This window comes from Pinus tabuliformis, chromosome 2_1 (assembly GCF_031772625.1).
Source record: "Pinus tabuliformis cultivar Carrire ecotype Pingquan chromosome 2_1, CPIR1, whole genome shotgun sequence".
NCBI classification, from domain to species: domain Eukaryota; kingdom Viridiplantae; phylum Streptophyta; class Pinopsida; order Pinales; family Pinaceae; genus Pinus; species Pinus tabuliformis.
In genome coordinates this window covers 765,762,646-765,775,584 of record NC_142299.1, presented here as the reverse complement: position 1 = coordinate 765,775,584, position 12,939 = coordinate 765,762,646, and the positions used below count along the sequence as shown (strand labels likewise).

The following is a 12,939-nucleotide window of genomic DNA, read 5'->3' as shown; positions in this document are numbered from 1 at the left end:
GATTTTTGGGCGCAGTAAAATATTGGAGAAAATTCATTGCAAACTTATCTGTCATTTCATATACCTTCATGCTTTGATGAGAGTAAAGTAAACCTTTCGGTGTAGAGGAAAAAAGTAGAAAGCCTTTGATACATTGAAAGAGAAGATCAATACCGCACCAATTTTAGCCTTACCTGACCTCCAACATCCTTTTAAAATTGAGACATATGCTAGTGGATATGCCATGGGAGCCATGTTGATGTAGCAAAGGAAACCTATATGTTACCATTCAAAGACATTCTACCAAGTTTTTTTGAACTATTCCACATATGACAAGGAGTTGTACATCTTGGTCCAAAGAGTGAAGAAGTGGAAACACTATTTGATTGAAAAGGAGACCATGATTCACATAGATCAGCAACCCTTGTAGTACCTCCAGTTGTAGACCAAGATTCAATAGGCACATCATTTCTTATGGATCTTATGGACTTCCTAAGATCCATAAGGAAGGGGCTCCTCTGAGACCCATTATCAATGTGATAGTGGGGCTGACTTATCTTCTTGCTAAATATTTAGCAATGAAGCTAAAGCCCCTTGTAGGTAATACGTATTCCTTTTTCAAGGACTCTACTTCGTTTGTCAATGAGTTGAAGGATTTCAAGCTTGATCCCGATGACAAGCTTGTGAGTTTTGATGTGGTCTCCCTCTACACTAATATCCCTATAATCAAGTTCATCGAGGTTATTAAGTGTATTACGGATCCTAATACTGCTAAGTTAGTTGATATCTATCTTACCTCTACCTTCTTTTCCTTCGATGGGGAATTCTATGAACAAACATGTGGTGTCGCCATGGGTTCCCCCCTCTTCCCTGTGGTGGTTAATCTATTCATGGAGGATTTTGAATCAATGGCCTTGGCCTCTTCGCACCTTTTGCCTAGGATGTGGAAGAGGTTTGTGGATGACACTTGTGTCATTTGGTCCCATGGAAAGGAAGAGTTGGACCTTTATTTCCTTCATCTTAATAATCAGTTTAATTCCATAAAGTTCACCATGGAATTTGAAATTAATAATATTCTGCCCTTCCCTGACATCCTCCTCTCAAGGAATGAAGATGTCTCTTTTTTCTCATCGAGTCTTTTAGAAGAAAATTCATACAGAGCAATATCTTCATGCTAATTCTCATCATTTCCCATCTCAAAAGCTTGGTGTTCTCAATACTTTAGTGGCTAGAGCTTTAAGGGTTTCTAATGATAACCATATCAATGAGGAGGAAGCACAACTCTTGAGTGTTTTCTTTAGTAATGGTTATAGTAGACACTAGTGTACCAAGACTTTCCTCAAAGTTGAATAAGGTCCTAAGGCTAGGAAAGAAACCAGGGATCATTTTTCTGGGATTCATCTCCCTTTTATCCAAGGAACTACGAACAAGACTATGTGGATCCTAAAGAAGCATAAGGTTCCTTCAACCTTTAGGCCTCTAAATACCATTTGAAGCTCCCTACGATCCATTAAAGACCATGTGGACCCCAAAAAAATGAAGGTGTTTATGTTATCCTTTTCTCTTGTGGGACTCCCTACATTGGTGAGGTTGGTCGCTCGATTAATCAAAGGATTTGTGAGCATGCAACTGGCATCAAGCATGACAAAAGTCACTCCTCTTCTTTGAAAAAACATGTAGAAATATCTAGGCATCACATTTCCATTGAGGAAGCCCATGTCATTGCCAAGGTTAGTCATTTCCATCATCGTAAATTCAGGGAGGCCTTCGAAATTGAAAAAATTCCAATAATTTAAATAGATACGATGGTGGGAATATTAGCAGAAGCTGCGTCCCTGTCATGTCCTCTTAGTTTGTTTCTGTTTGCAGATTATTTTGTTTCTTAGGGTTTGATGTTTCTATTTACGAATTTTTTGTTTCTATATAGGTATTCTCATTTAATGTTAATATTCTTTTGATCCGTTTTCTCACCTTTAAAAAAAAATTCCCTCCCTTTTGTTTGGTTTGTTTTAATTTTAGTCTCATTTAATTATTATTTTTGTTATGGGATCTTAACTCATTAATCAGGCCTTGACTCCTCCTTATATATATATATATATATATTTATTTATTTATTTTAATCTTTTTTTTCGAACTCTATTCCCTACCTTTGGTTGACTTGGATTGTTTGTTTCTTATTAATGTTTGTTTATTTATTTATTTTTAATTATTATTATTATTATTATTATTTTTGGTGTTAATTATTATTATAAATTATAATATTATTATTCTTACACTAGCTGTTATATTAGCCATTAATGGAATATTATTTGATCTTCTTAATCATTATTAAAAGATTAATTTTCATAAATTAGACGTTATATGATCTTTTGGTCTCTACATCGCCGTCTATTTAACCCTGTGGCATGATCTGCATCTTCATATGGTCTTGATAATGAACCAGGCTAGCTAGTTTGAAACATGTCGGCAATTTTTTTCCCTTGTGATTTCTACCGAAAAGACTCTTCTTAATGTAATATGGATCACAGAAGCCTGAATTTAGAAAGAAAATAACACACAAAATTATTCACAATAGTACACATGATTTACATGGTAAAACTTTGCCAACTCATCAAGGAAACATCCACAGGAAAGGCTCATCAAGGAAACATCCACGGGAAAGGAAATTAGGTTTTATTCTTTAGGAGAAGTATTAGATTTAGGCTTACTTTACAACCTCCAAATCTCTCAGAACATATATGAAGTAGGCTCTGTTATGATACTTTTGGTAATTATATTTTAGTTCATAAAATTGAATAACTAGAATAACATTTACTTGAGTAACCTTAAATTTACATTTACATATTTTACCATATTTTAAAAGAAGTGTCCATATTTCGAGTGTGTGATGAAATTATAGCTTGCTTAGAGTTTGAAAAAAACACTTGCAATCCAAGTGTCAAACAAATTTCCTACCCCCAAGTACCTGTGGAAATTGCTATTATAGAAGAGAAATTTTAGTAAATGGTAAAGTCTCCCATTGCTAATACCATACTTTTTTTGGTGAATTCAAATGGTTCACTAGCTGTTTTAAATCAACAATTAGAGTTCCTTCATGAAGTTCTTTTGGACTATCAACTTCTCATTTTTAGGGAAGGTAATTGGAAGGTCAATATTTATTGTATGACTATATCTTACGCAAATATTAAGCTATCCATTTGGTCTTATCATTATGAGGAAGAGTGGTGGGTTCAAGAATGCATTTAAGTACCAAACTTGTGTCATTTAAGAATGTAGTAATTTTTTTTTTACCAATTCAAATACTTCATAGCCTTCTCCCATTCATAGTGCTTATATAGTGGATCACGATGGAAGGGTGCTATTGGTGGAAATCACAATGAAGGTAACCCATCTACATTCACTATATGGAAAAAAATGATTATTCACATAGTTAATCGATATTGACCTCCTACATTAACATTATTAACATTGTTTCATTTGATTCATTCAATTTGGACAAAGAAATGTGATATTTCTCTATGCTCCAAGGGCATTTTAATTAATTATTTCTATGATCATATTGATTATTAGTAAATGTTTGAAGAGGGTTTGTGTTTTTTTGGGGAAGTCTCGGACGTTTTATAACTCAATGCCTTGAATTTGATCATAATATTATGTTAGTTACTAGTTTGGATTTGCCAGTTCCTTGGATTTGGTCCTAATATTATGTTAGTTTCTAGTTTGGATTTTCCTTTGCTAGTACATTTGTAGTATTTATTAACTTTTAAAGTTATTAGTCCTTTCCTGGGACTAATAGCGATCGATTGATCGTTGACCAGCGATTAATTAGCTTTGACCAAATAATATTTCCCGTACATGTCAGGTTTAAGCCAATGTTTGAAATAAAATTTTCTGCCCAATAGATTTTTATCCAAAGTTTGTGTTTCAACCTCTTATTGCCGGCTGCACGGTATACTTTTCTGAAAACTTAGGCTAAAGAGTTTGGAGTCGCCTGTATACTTTTATGAAAACTTAGGCTAAAGAGTTTCGAGTCGCCTGTATACTTTTCTGAAAACTTAGGCTAAAGAGTTTCGACTCGCCTGTGTACTTTTCTTAAAAGTAGGCAGTTTGGCACCGCTGTCGCTGCATGTACACAGCTGCCACGGCTTCTTCCAAGTGTCCTAATGCATTGAAGTTCTATTAACTATAATCTTGAGAAACAAGCAATACATATAGATCTTGCTAGCTAGTTCTAGAGTCTTGGGTCAGGGGGATTATCGTCGCCTATCCCTGGGCTATGGCCGGATGATGATGGAGTAAATGCCATCACTGCAATGTCCTTCTTCTTTGCTGGTGATTCACTGACTTCTTGCGATGCCGTGAAAATATTTGAGCTCCATCGTCGTTGCTGGCCAGCGTTTCAGGCCCCTTGATTTTGTGGGCTCGGTTATGACGAGGGCTGTCTTGTATGAACACTTTGAACTCGGTGGCAGTGGATTTATTCTCTGATGAAGCGACTGATAATCGCTCCTTCTTCATTTTCGAGCCCCTTCTTCATTTTTCTGATGAAGGTAAGGCTGCACTGAGGAATGAATAGCGTGAGGGTTTAAGCCCATGTGCACACGAAGAAACGCAGCAATACGACAACAAAAGAATTCAGCAGTGGAGAGATGCTCTTGCTCATGTTGCAAAGATTAGCGGACTAGAGCAGAAGGCATTTAATGGGTGAGCATCATAGCTTTTAGTCTGTTGGATTAGTAGGTACATGCTAAATTAGGTAGGCTGCTCTCACTAATAATGTTACCCTCTAGATATGAATACAGGGAACTCGAACTCTTGCATAAGGTCGTGCAGGATGTGTTGAAACTTTTTCCAAACCTACCGGATGAAATTGCGCGTGAATGATGCTGGAGCACCCTAGGCATTGCTGAAATCCTACACCCGGGTTCCTGAAATTGCTGACAGCGGTCATGGCGATTGACTGCCAGAAAATCACGAATACTTTACTGATAACTGCGAATCAATTCCAAATACTAAAATTCCAAAAGACCAGAATTAGTGATGAACAGAAATAGTGATAAGACTGCTTTTTTATTGCAATAAAAGAATTTTATTGCTTATTCTAAAATATGCCAACAGATTTTATACCTGTCTTACAGGAAAATATATTGTAATCGAATTCAAAATCAATGGATTATTGTTGATTGGAAAATTTATTTCTATATCCAACTTTTTAAATAGTATATTTATGCTGATAGATCTGAAATAGGTTTCAGAAAGTGTGATTTATTTCACATTACAAATTTTGAAAATGGGAATTTTTTTTATTGTGTTTGCTATAGTTTAGATGATTTTAGAAATGATGCAAGAATATTTAAGGGATGATTTCAGTTGAATCTGCATTCTAGTTTCGTGGCAATATTAATATTCCTGTATATTACAACAGCGTATTGTTTTAATATATATAAGGCACTGCTGATTCAAGCCCACCAGGAACAGAACAAGCATAGACATGCAAAAGATTGACACGGGATAAACTACTTACTCTATTAACGAATCGAGTTATTCTCTTCTTCAGATAGTTGGGATCTCTCAGTGAACCTCTTTGCCTCTAAAGCACGCCGCTCTCCACTTCACTCTGAAACGAGACCCCTCGTGCATGCCTGAAACACGAAAATTACTCACCCACCAACAACCCTAGTTTCACATCATCGCCTAGTGGGATCAAGGGTTCGATGGAGAAAGCCAGGTTCTAGCTAGGTGTGGTCTGCTTCCTGGTCTATTGGTTGTCATCTTTCATCTGCTAGTTGTCTGCCCAACACCCAAGAAATCGTGGTTAAGCTTATACTCCTAATTTTGCATGGCCAAAATGCAGTCAGAGGAAATCTCTATGGCTAAAATACAACCTGAGCACCTCTAGAAATCAGGAAAAAAACCAAATCAATATGCAAATGGTTTCGCAGTTGATTCTGTCATGTGAATTAAAGTCGAATGCCACGTACAAATGCGAGGTCTGGGAATATGCAAATGGTTTGACAGTTTGATTCAATCATGGGAATTAGAGTCGATTACCACTTACAAATGCGAGCTCTTGAGGATGCCACCTGGTTTCTGGTCAGAACAACTTGTAAAAATTACATGGAAAATAGAAAATAGTGAATAGCAGTGCCAACACATCAGAACTTCCGTGCAAATGTCATTTACATTTGCCTTTTTTTATTATATTATCCTGATGGCTGCAAGAGCATCCAGAACAGAGAATCAAGATGCCATTGATGCGGCAATTGTTGGGATGCTTGCGGATCCTAAGGAGGCAAGTATTTTTTTATGTCATCATATTAAATTTTAGTTGATAAGCAGGCCTATGCTTATTTTACTGATTTGTATCTTTTGTTGTGGGTTTTAATATCCATGGATGTAAAAGGCGCGGGTAGGCATTCAAGAGGTCCATTTTCTTCCTTTTAATCCAACTAACAAGAGGACAACTCTCACTTATATTGACAATGAAGGGAAAATGCATCGAGTTAGTAAAGGTGCTCCAGAGTAGGTATTGTTCTTTGGATGTTTGACCTTCTTCATTAGGCTTGGTAATGGGCTATATTTTTTAGAAAGTGCTTCAAAACTTATTTGTACACATTCTATTAAAATTGAAATGACCAAATACTTTCTGCTAGATTCTTAACCTCGCACATAATAAGCCAGAAATTGAGCGGCGAGTTCATACAGTTATTAACAAGTTTACTAAACGAGGACTTCGCTCTCTTGTAGTTGCATATCAGGTTAATAATATGGCTTCTTTTGCTTTATCCGTGGGCTGAATCTTCCCAGTAAGTTCTTCTTGTTGATTATGTATATCTTTATAGCTATCTCAAAATGTTTGCAGGAAGTTCCAGAGGGCGGGAAGGAGAGTCCAGGAGGGCCCTGGCATTTTATTGGATTGATGCCTCTTTTTGATCCTCCACACCATGATAGTGCTGAAACAATCAGAAGGGCTCTTAATCTTGGCGTAAATGTCAAAATGATCATAGGTATGGTGAGGTTATGGTTTCATCAGTTTCACTATTGTTTTTGTAATGCAGCGAGCCGACATTTAACTATTTACTTGCAAATGTTCATCAGGTGATCAATTTGCTATTGCCAAGGAGACAAGTCACCGACTGGGCATGGGTACAAACATGTATCCATCATCCTCTTTACTAGGTCAGGACAAAGATGAATCAATTGCAGCTTTGTCAGTTGATGAACTCATAGAGAAGGCTGATGGTTTTGCTGGTGTTTTCCCTGCTGAGCAACAATTATCTTTTACTTCTGTGTTTTTTCTTGGGAGTCCCACTCAATTCTTTATATTTCCAACTCCCTTCTCTCTTGGTTATGGAACTTTATGCTTCATGACTTATATTATAACTATTATTTTGCAGGTGGAAATGTTTATCTCAGATACTTTTATTTTTTCATTTCCTTAATTAGTGTTTGATTCCATATCCTTCCTAATTTTGACTAGTCATTGCAGAGCATAAGTACGAGATTGTTAAATGATTGCAGGCTAGAAAGCACATATGTGGAATGACTAGTGATAGTGTTAATGATGCGCTTGAGCTAAAGAAGGCAGACATAGGAATTGTTGTTGCTGATGCAACTGATGTAGCAAGAAGTGCTTCTGACATAGTCCAATCAAGAAACTGGCCCCATAGCTATTTTGTTACTATGTAATATTTGCATCCACTGTGAAATGATTTACGGATGAGAGTACCTGCCTGCCTTGAGCGACTTATATGAATTACTAGTTTTAAGGTTTAAAGATCGAGAATGTTTATTTGTGGTTGAGCATTATTGAAAGGGCTGAATTCGATCACTTTGTATCTCCAAACCTTGTTCCTAAATGGTTTTGTGCATTTCTGTTTAGCATCTTCATTCAAATAAAGCTTCTTTAAGTTCATAATGGTTCTTGTCATACCTGGACAAATGGAAGCAAATGGTCATTGCTCTGCAGCATGTAGGCCAGTCAAGAAACTGGCCCCATAGCTATTTTGTTACTATGTAATATTTGCATCCACTGTGAAATGATTTACGGCTGAGAGTACCTGCCTGCCTTGAGCGACTTATATGAATTACTAGTTTTAAGGTTTAAAGATCGATTTATATGAATTATTGGTTTTAAGATTTAAAGATATTTTTCAGTCTAGGCAATTAATTTTTCAGTCAAGATTGAATAGAATGTTTATTTGTGGTTGAGCATTATTGAAAGGGCTGAATTCGATCACTTTGTATCTCCAAACCCTGTTCCTAAATGATTATGTGCATTTATGTTTAGCATCTTCATTCAAATAAAGCTTCTTTAAGTTCATAATGGTTTCGTTTATGTTGTTTGAAAATGGCAGGAGCCCCCCCACCTCCAACATAGGCGAAAAAAGCATACATATAGCCCTTTCAATCTTGCTTGGTATCACGGGCATTGAATGCCCAAGCGTTAGGAAGCAAAGTGAAGTAATAAAAGGATTGAATGACAGTCCATTTATTCCTTGACCTCTGCCTCCCATCCTCTCCAGACTTGGGACAATTTCCGCCAGGCCAACTTTTCCAAGTTCTGCAATTCAGTCCAGCTCCTGCTTGATGCAATCCATTTGCTGTTAGCTAACTTGCAATGTGCCTGCAGACCCCGGCAGGGACTACCGCCACGGCAGTGGCTCCTTGTTTGGAATGGCGTGTGGGCTTACATAAAATCAGATATTGAAATAATTAATTAATTTCAATATGATCATAATATGAATTAATTATTTCTATGATCATATTTGTTATTAGTAAAAGTTTGAAGAGGGTTCATGTTTTTTTGGGAAGTCTCAGACTTTTTATAACTCAGTTCCTTGAATTTGATCATAATATTATGTTATGTTAGTTGCTAGTTTGGATTTGCCAATTCCTTGGATTTGATCCTAATATTATGTTAGTTGCTAAAATGCTAGTTTGGATTTGCCTTAGCTAATACATTTTTAGTATTTATCAACTTTGAAAGTTATTGGGAATGCCTTGTGGGCTTATATAAAATCATATATTGAAATAATTATAATGGATTTATGCACACCTGTATTGAAACAATCCTTCATAAATATTTTAGAAATCAAATGATTCTTACATAGAAGAAGAATTTAAATATACCTGAGTTGTTTTAGATTATACATAATATGTCATCTTCCAAGATATTGACAACTTCGTTGTCACCATCATCGAGTTCATCCATGAAAAAAAAAACAATTACTTTACTGGAAGAGAACATAGTTATTACAATTTGACCATTCTGATTCTATCACAATAACCACCAACGCTTCTCCTGCAAGTGACATTTTCATACAGAAAAACATATTGTCAGCTGCCACCCACGCTGACGTTCACTGCAGTGGATGTCGGTTTTTCTGGCTATGAAGAGCCAAGAATTTAAATATACATAAATCATTGTTTGAAGATGTCGGTTTTTCTGGCTATGAAGATCCAACAAATAAATCATTGTTGATCTTAAAAAATTCTTGCTTCGCGTGACACTTGAAGCTATGTTCATCAATGGCTGACGACGCATATCATATGGACAGAACATTGTCTCCATCTCAGTACTCTAAACGAGGCCGTCTTAATCCATTTTTACCATTAAAAATATGATTTTAAGTCATTTTTACCATTAAAAACATGATTTTAATACTTAAAGAAAAAAAACCATCAGATTCTTTCTAGGAATTACAGTCTACAAGGCCATAACAGAAATATGCAGAGGGAAGACAAATGTTTCTCATTAAAATAACTCTGATTGCAGATGCCATCATCATTGTGTTGGAATAATGTCTAAATGATGAGTCTAGATAGATTTGATGAGCTCTGTCTTAGTAGTTAATATTTGAATCTATTTGTTATGAGTTGTGTCCTCGTAGTTGGTGTTGTGAATTGGTGAACTGAATTATTTAGATCAAGATTATCCTAAAGGTTGTCTATGTGTGCCTATATAATGTACTGGTTGACCAAAACCTGTGATCAATGAGAAATGATTGTATTCATTTCTAAATAAATTATGAGATGTTGTTTTAGAAATCATTGATTTCTAACATAAAAAACTCTATCTTCCATGTTGTTATGTCAAGTCTAGTAATCCCATTGTTATATAATGAGACATATTATGATGTATTTAGAAAACAGACTTAAGCTTGAATTAATAAAAATGTTCCCCTGTTGTTTTTTATTTTTTCTAATCCATTGACTTCTATTATCTGTCCCAGTGTGGATGCTTTGTGGCCGAGGCTCGATCTTCTTTCAAAAATTCAACTCTGAATTTCTGCTGCGATTGGGGCATATCAATTATGATGGCTCTGTCCTCTGTCGTCACTTTTCTGCTTTCTTCATGATATACTTTGATATAATTTTGCTTTCTATATAGCTCTCTAAACTTCTGTAACGTTTTGATAGTTTTTTACAGTTAGAAATTATGATCCATGTTCTTGGACAGCATTGGTAGGGGCTATGCTGATAGTCCAAAGAATTAGTGTGAAGTTCCAAAGATTAAAAAGGAAGTGATTCAGATTGTTTCCTAACACACAAGGAAAATCACTGCTGTAATTTTTCAATTGAAAAAGAAAAATTATTCTAATCGATGTGGGAAATAATATCAGAAAACATGGAGTTCTTACTCTCCACATCATATGAGTAGGTTTACAAAATATTTAATTGGGGAGGCAAATTAGTATTGAAGACGGGGTAGCTTTTTGGATTAAACCAAAAATTACAACATAAACACTTCCAATTTGACTGGAGTATCTAAGTACTGCCAATCCAATTATAATTATACAAATAATTGTATACATTTATGTAGTATATAAAAGTTTTCAACTCACCATTACATTTACACAGATAATTTTATATGTAAAAGTTTTGAAAGGCATTAACATTCACACAGAAATAATTATATATTTTTAAGTATATAAAAATTATCAAAGGTATCAACAATGGCATAAAGTAATTAATATTTATGTATTTATTAAATTCAAACGTGATAAGAAATTTTTTATTAAATTGAAATTTAATTATTAAAAAATGATTTTGAGTAATGAAAATAATAGATAATGAAGATAGTTGTTAATTGTATTTAATTTTGGTGGTTGGGTGGAATGACTATTATCTTCCCTAAGTTCAAATCTCGCTAGTGATATGATGAGCTATAATGTTGTGATAAATATTGTTGTAATGGCTTCAAGCTTTGTGAATTATTAAGTGAGTATACTTGTGGGTTGGCCTATTAACAATGACCTCACTATAGTACATAAAGTGTAAGAATAACCAATCTTGAAAGTAGACAAAGAGACATCCATTGATATGAGTGACTACTCACTCTAGTACATATAATGTAAGGATACCTAATCTCAAAAGTAGACAAAGAGACATCCATTGATATGAGTGACTTGTGGGTTGGTCTAGTACCAATGACCTCACTCTAGTACATAAAATGTAAGGATAATCAATCTCAAAAGTAGAAAAAGAGACATTCATTGATATGAGTGAATGAAATAAGTTTTTGGAAGCCAAAATTATAGATAAAGAGGCAACTAAAACTTAAAATATCTTCATTTTATCAGTAAAAAGCATCTAGAAATTAAGATCAAGAAATAATTCAATGACAAGTAGACATCTACAAATTTGATTATAGTTGAAGATCCATTAATCACTTATCATGAAACCATATGTTAGGCAAAGGATGTTGACATATTAGTGAATAACATGATGACATGAATAACTGGTCAAAGTATTAATTATAAGATTATGTTCCAAAGATTTGATAGATCCAAGAATGATATAGACATGCATTTTTATTAATACAAAACCCTCAAGGTATGTCACCATCTTATAATTTATAATTTTATGGAAGGAACATATGTTTTTTCACTTGCCTCTTTGAGCGGGAAATCTCTTAATGAATTAATGCTCCAATTACAATCTTCCACACACATCCCATAAGGATTTCTCCATCCTTATTTTTAATTATGTAGAAAACTCTAGAGAATTCTAATCATAACAAACTCCTAACTACTTATTGGACCTTCAATGAAACACCATTATATTTATTCACCACTAACTAGCATAGTGGGCCTTATATAATGATATAGTGGATGTTGTCCACCTTACATTGAATGAGCACCACTATTATCATTCTACTATCACTCCCATTGTATACTTCCATAGACACCCCGTATTAACCCCTTCGGTATACTACATTATTATATTATTATTTCACTTAGGTGCCTCCCTAGACACTCCATATTACCCATTGGGTATACTACAATTTAAGAAGGATCAACTTATAAAAGTACTGGATAACATTATCCAATATACATAAATAGTTGCACACAAGAATTAAAATACCATTATCCACCATTACCTAACCAAGGTCAATAGTTTACTTAGACTAAATCATTCAAAGGTTAATAAAATTCAAAGTACTAAGTAAGGAATCAAAATTTTTATCAACAAAGAGTCACAGAAAGAATCCATCTACGATGGATCAATATTTTTTGGATGTGAGAATATAAGGCTTCCAAAATATTATTTCTTTGTGTCTTTGACCATAAGTAAAAGTTATAAAAATATGGATCATTCTCTTAGAAACAATGTTCCTTGCCCATGCTTTATGAATAAAGTATTTTAAGGCAGAGGACTTGTAATACACTTAGGGAATCTAACCACCACTATTAAAATGTTATAAACACTTATTATGTAATTATAGTATGAGGCCATGATGTACAATGACTATATTGTAATAATTATAAGTCACTCCAACTTGCATTTATATTCACACCAACTGAATTTATTTTATCAAATCCCATATAATCTCTATTCATATTGATTGTCTCTTTAAGCATGATTATTTCATGAAGTGAAGCATCATAATTTATTTAGTATTGAATGTGTGAGGTTTGCATTTCATTCCTTGTGAGCATATACGTGATTAAAATC

General features: G+C 34.6%; 1 pseudogene; it reads left to right on the top strand.

Annotated features, from left to right (window-relative positions):
- Window positions 1–6,151: 6,151 nt before the first annotated feature.
- Window positions 6,152–8,676, top strand: LOC149202828 (plasma membrane ATPase 2-like; annotated as a pseudogene).
- The last annotated feature ends 4,263 nt before the right edge of the window (window positions 8,677–12,939 follow it).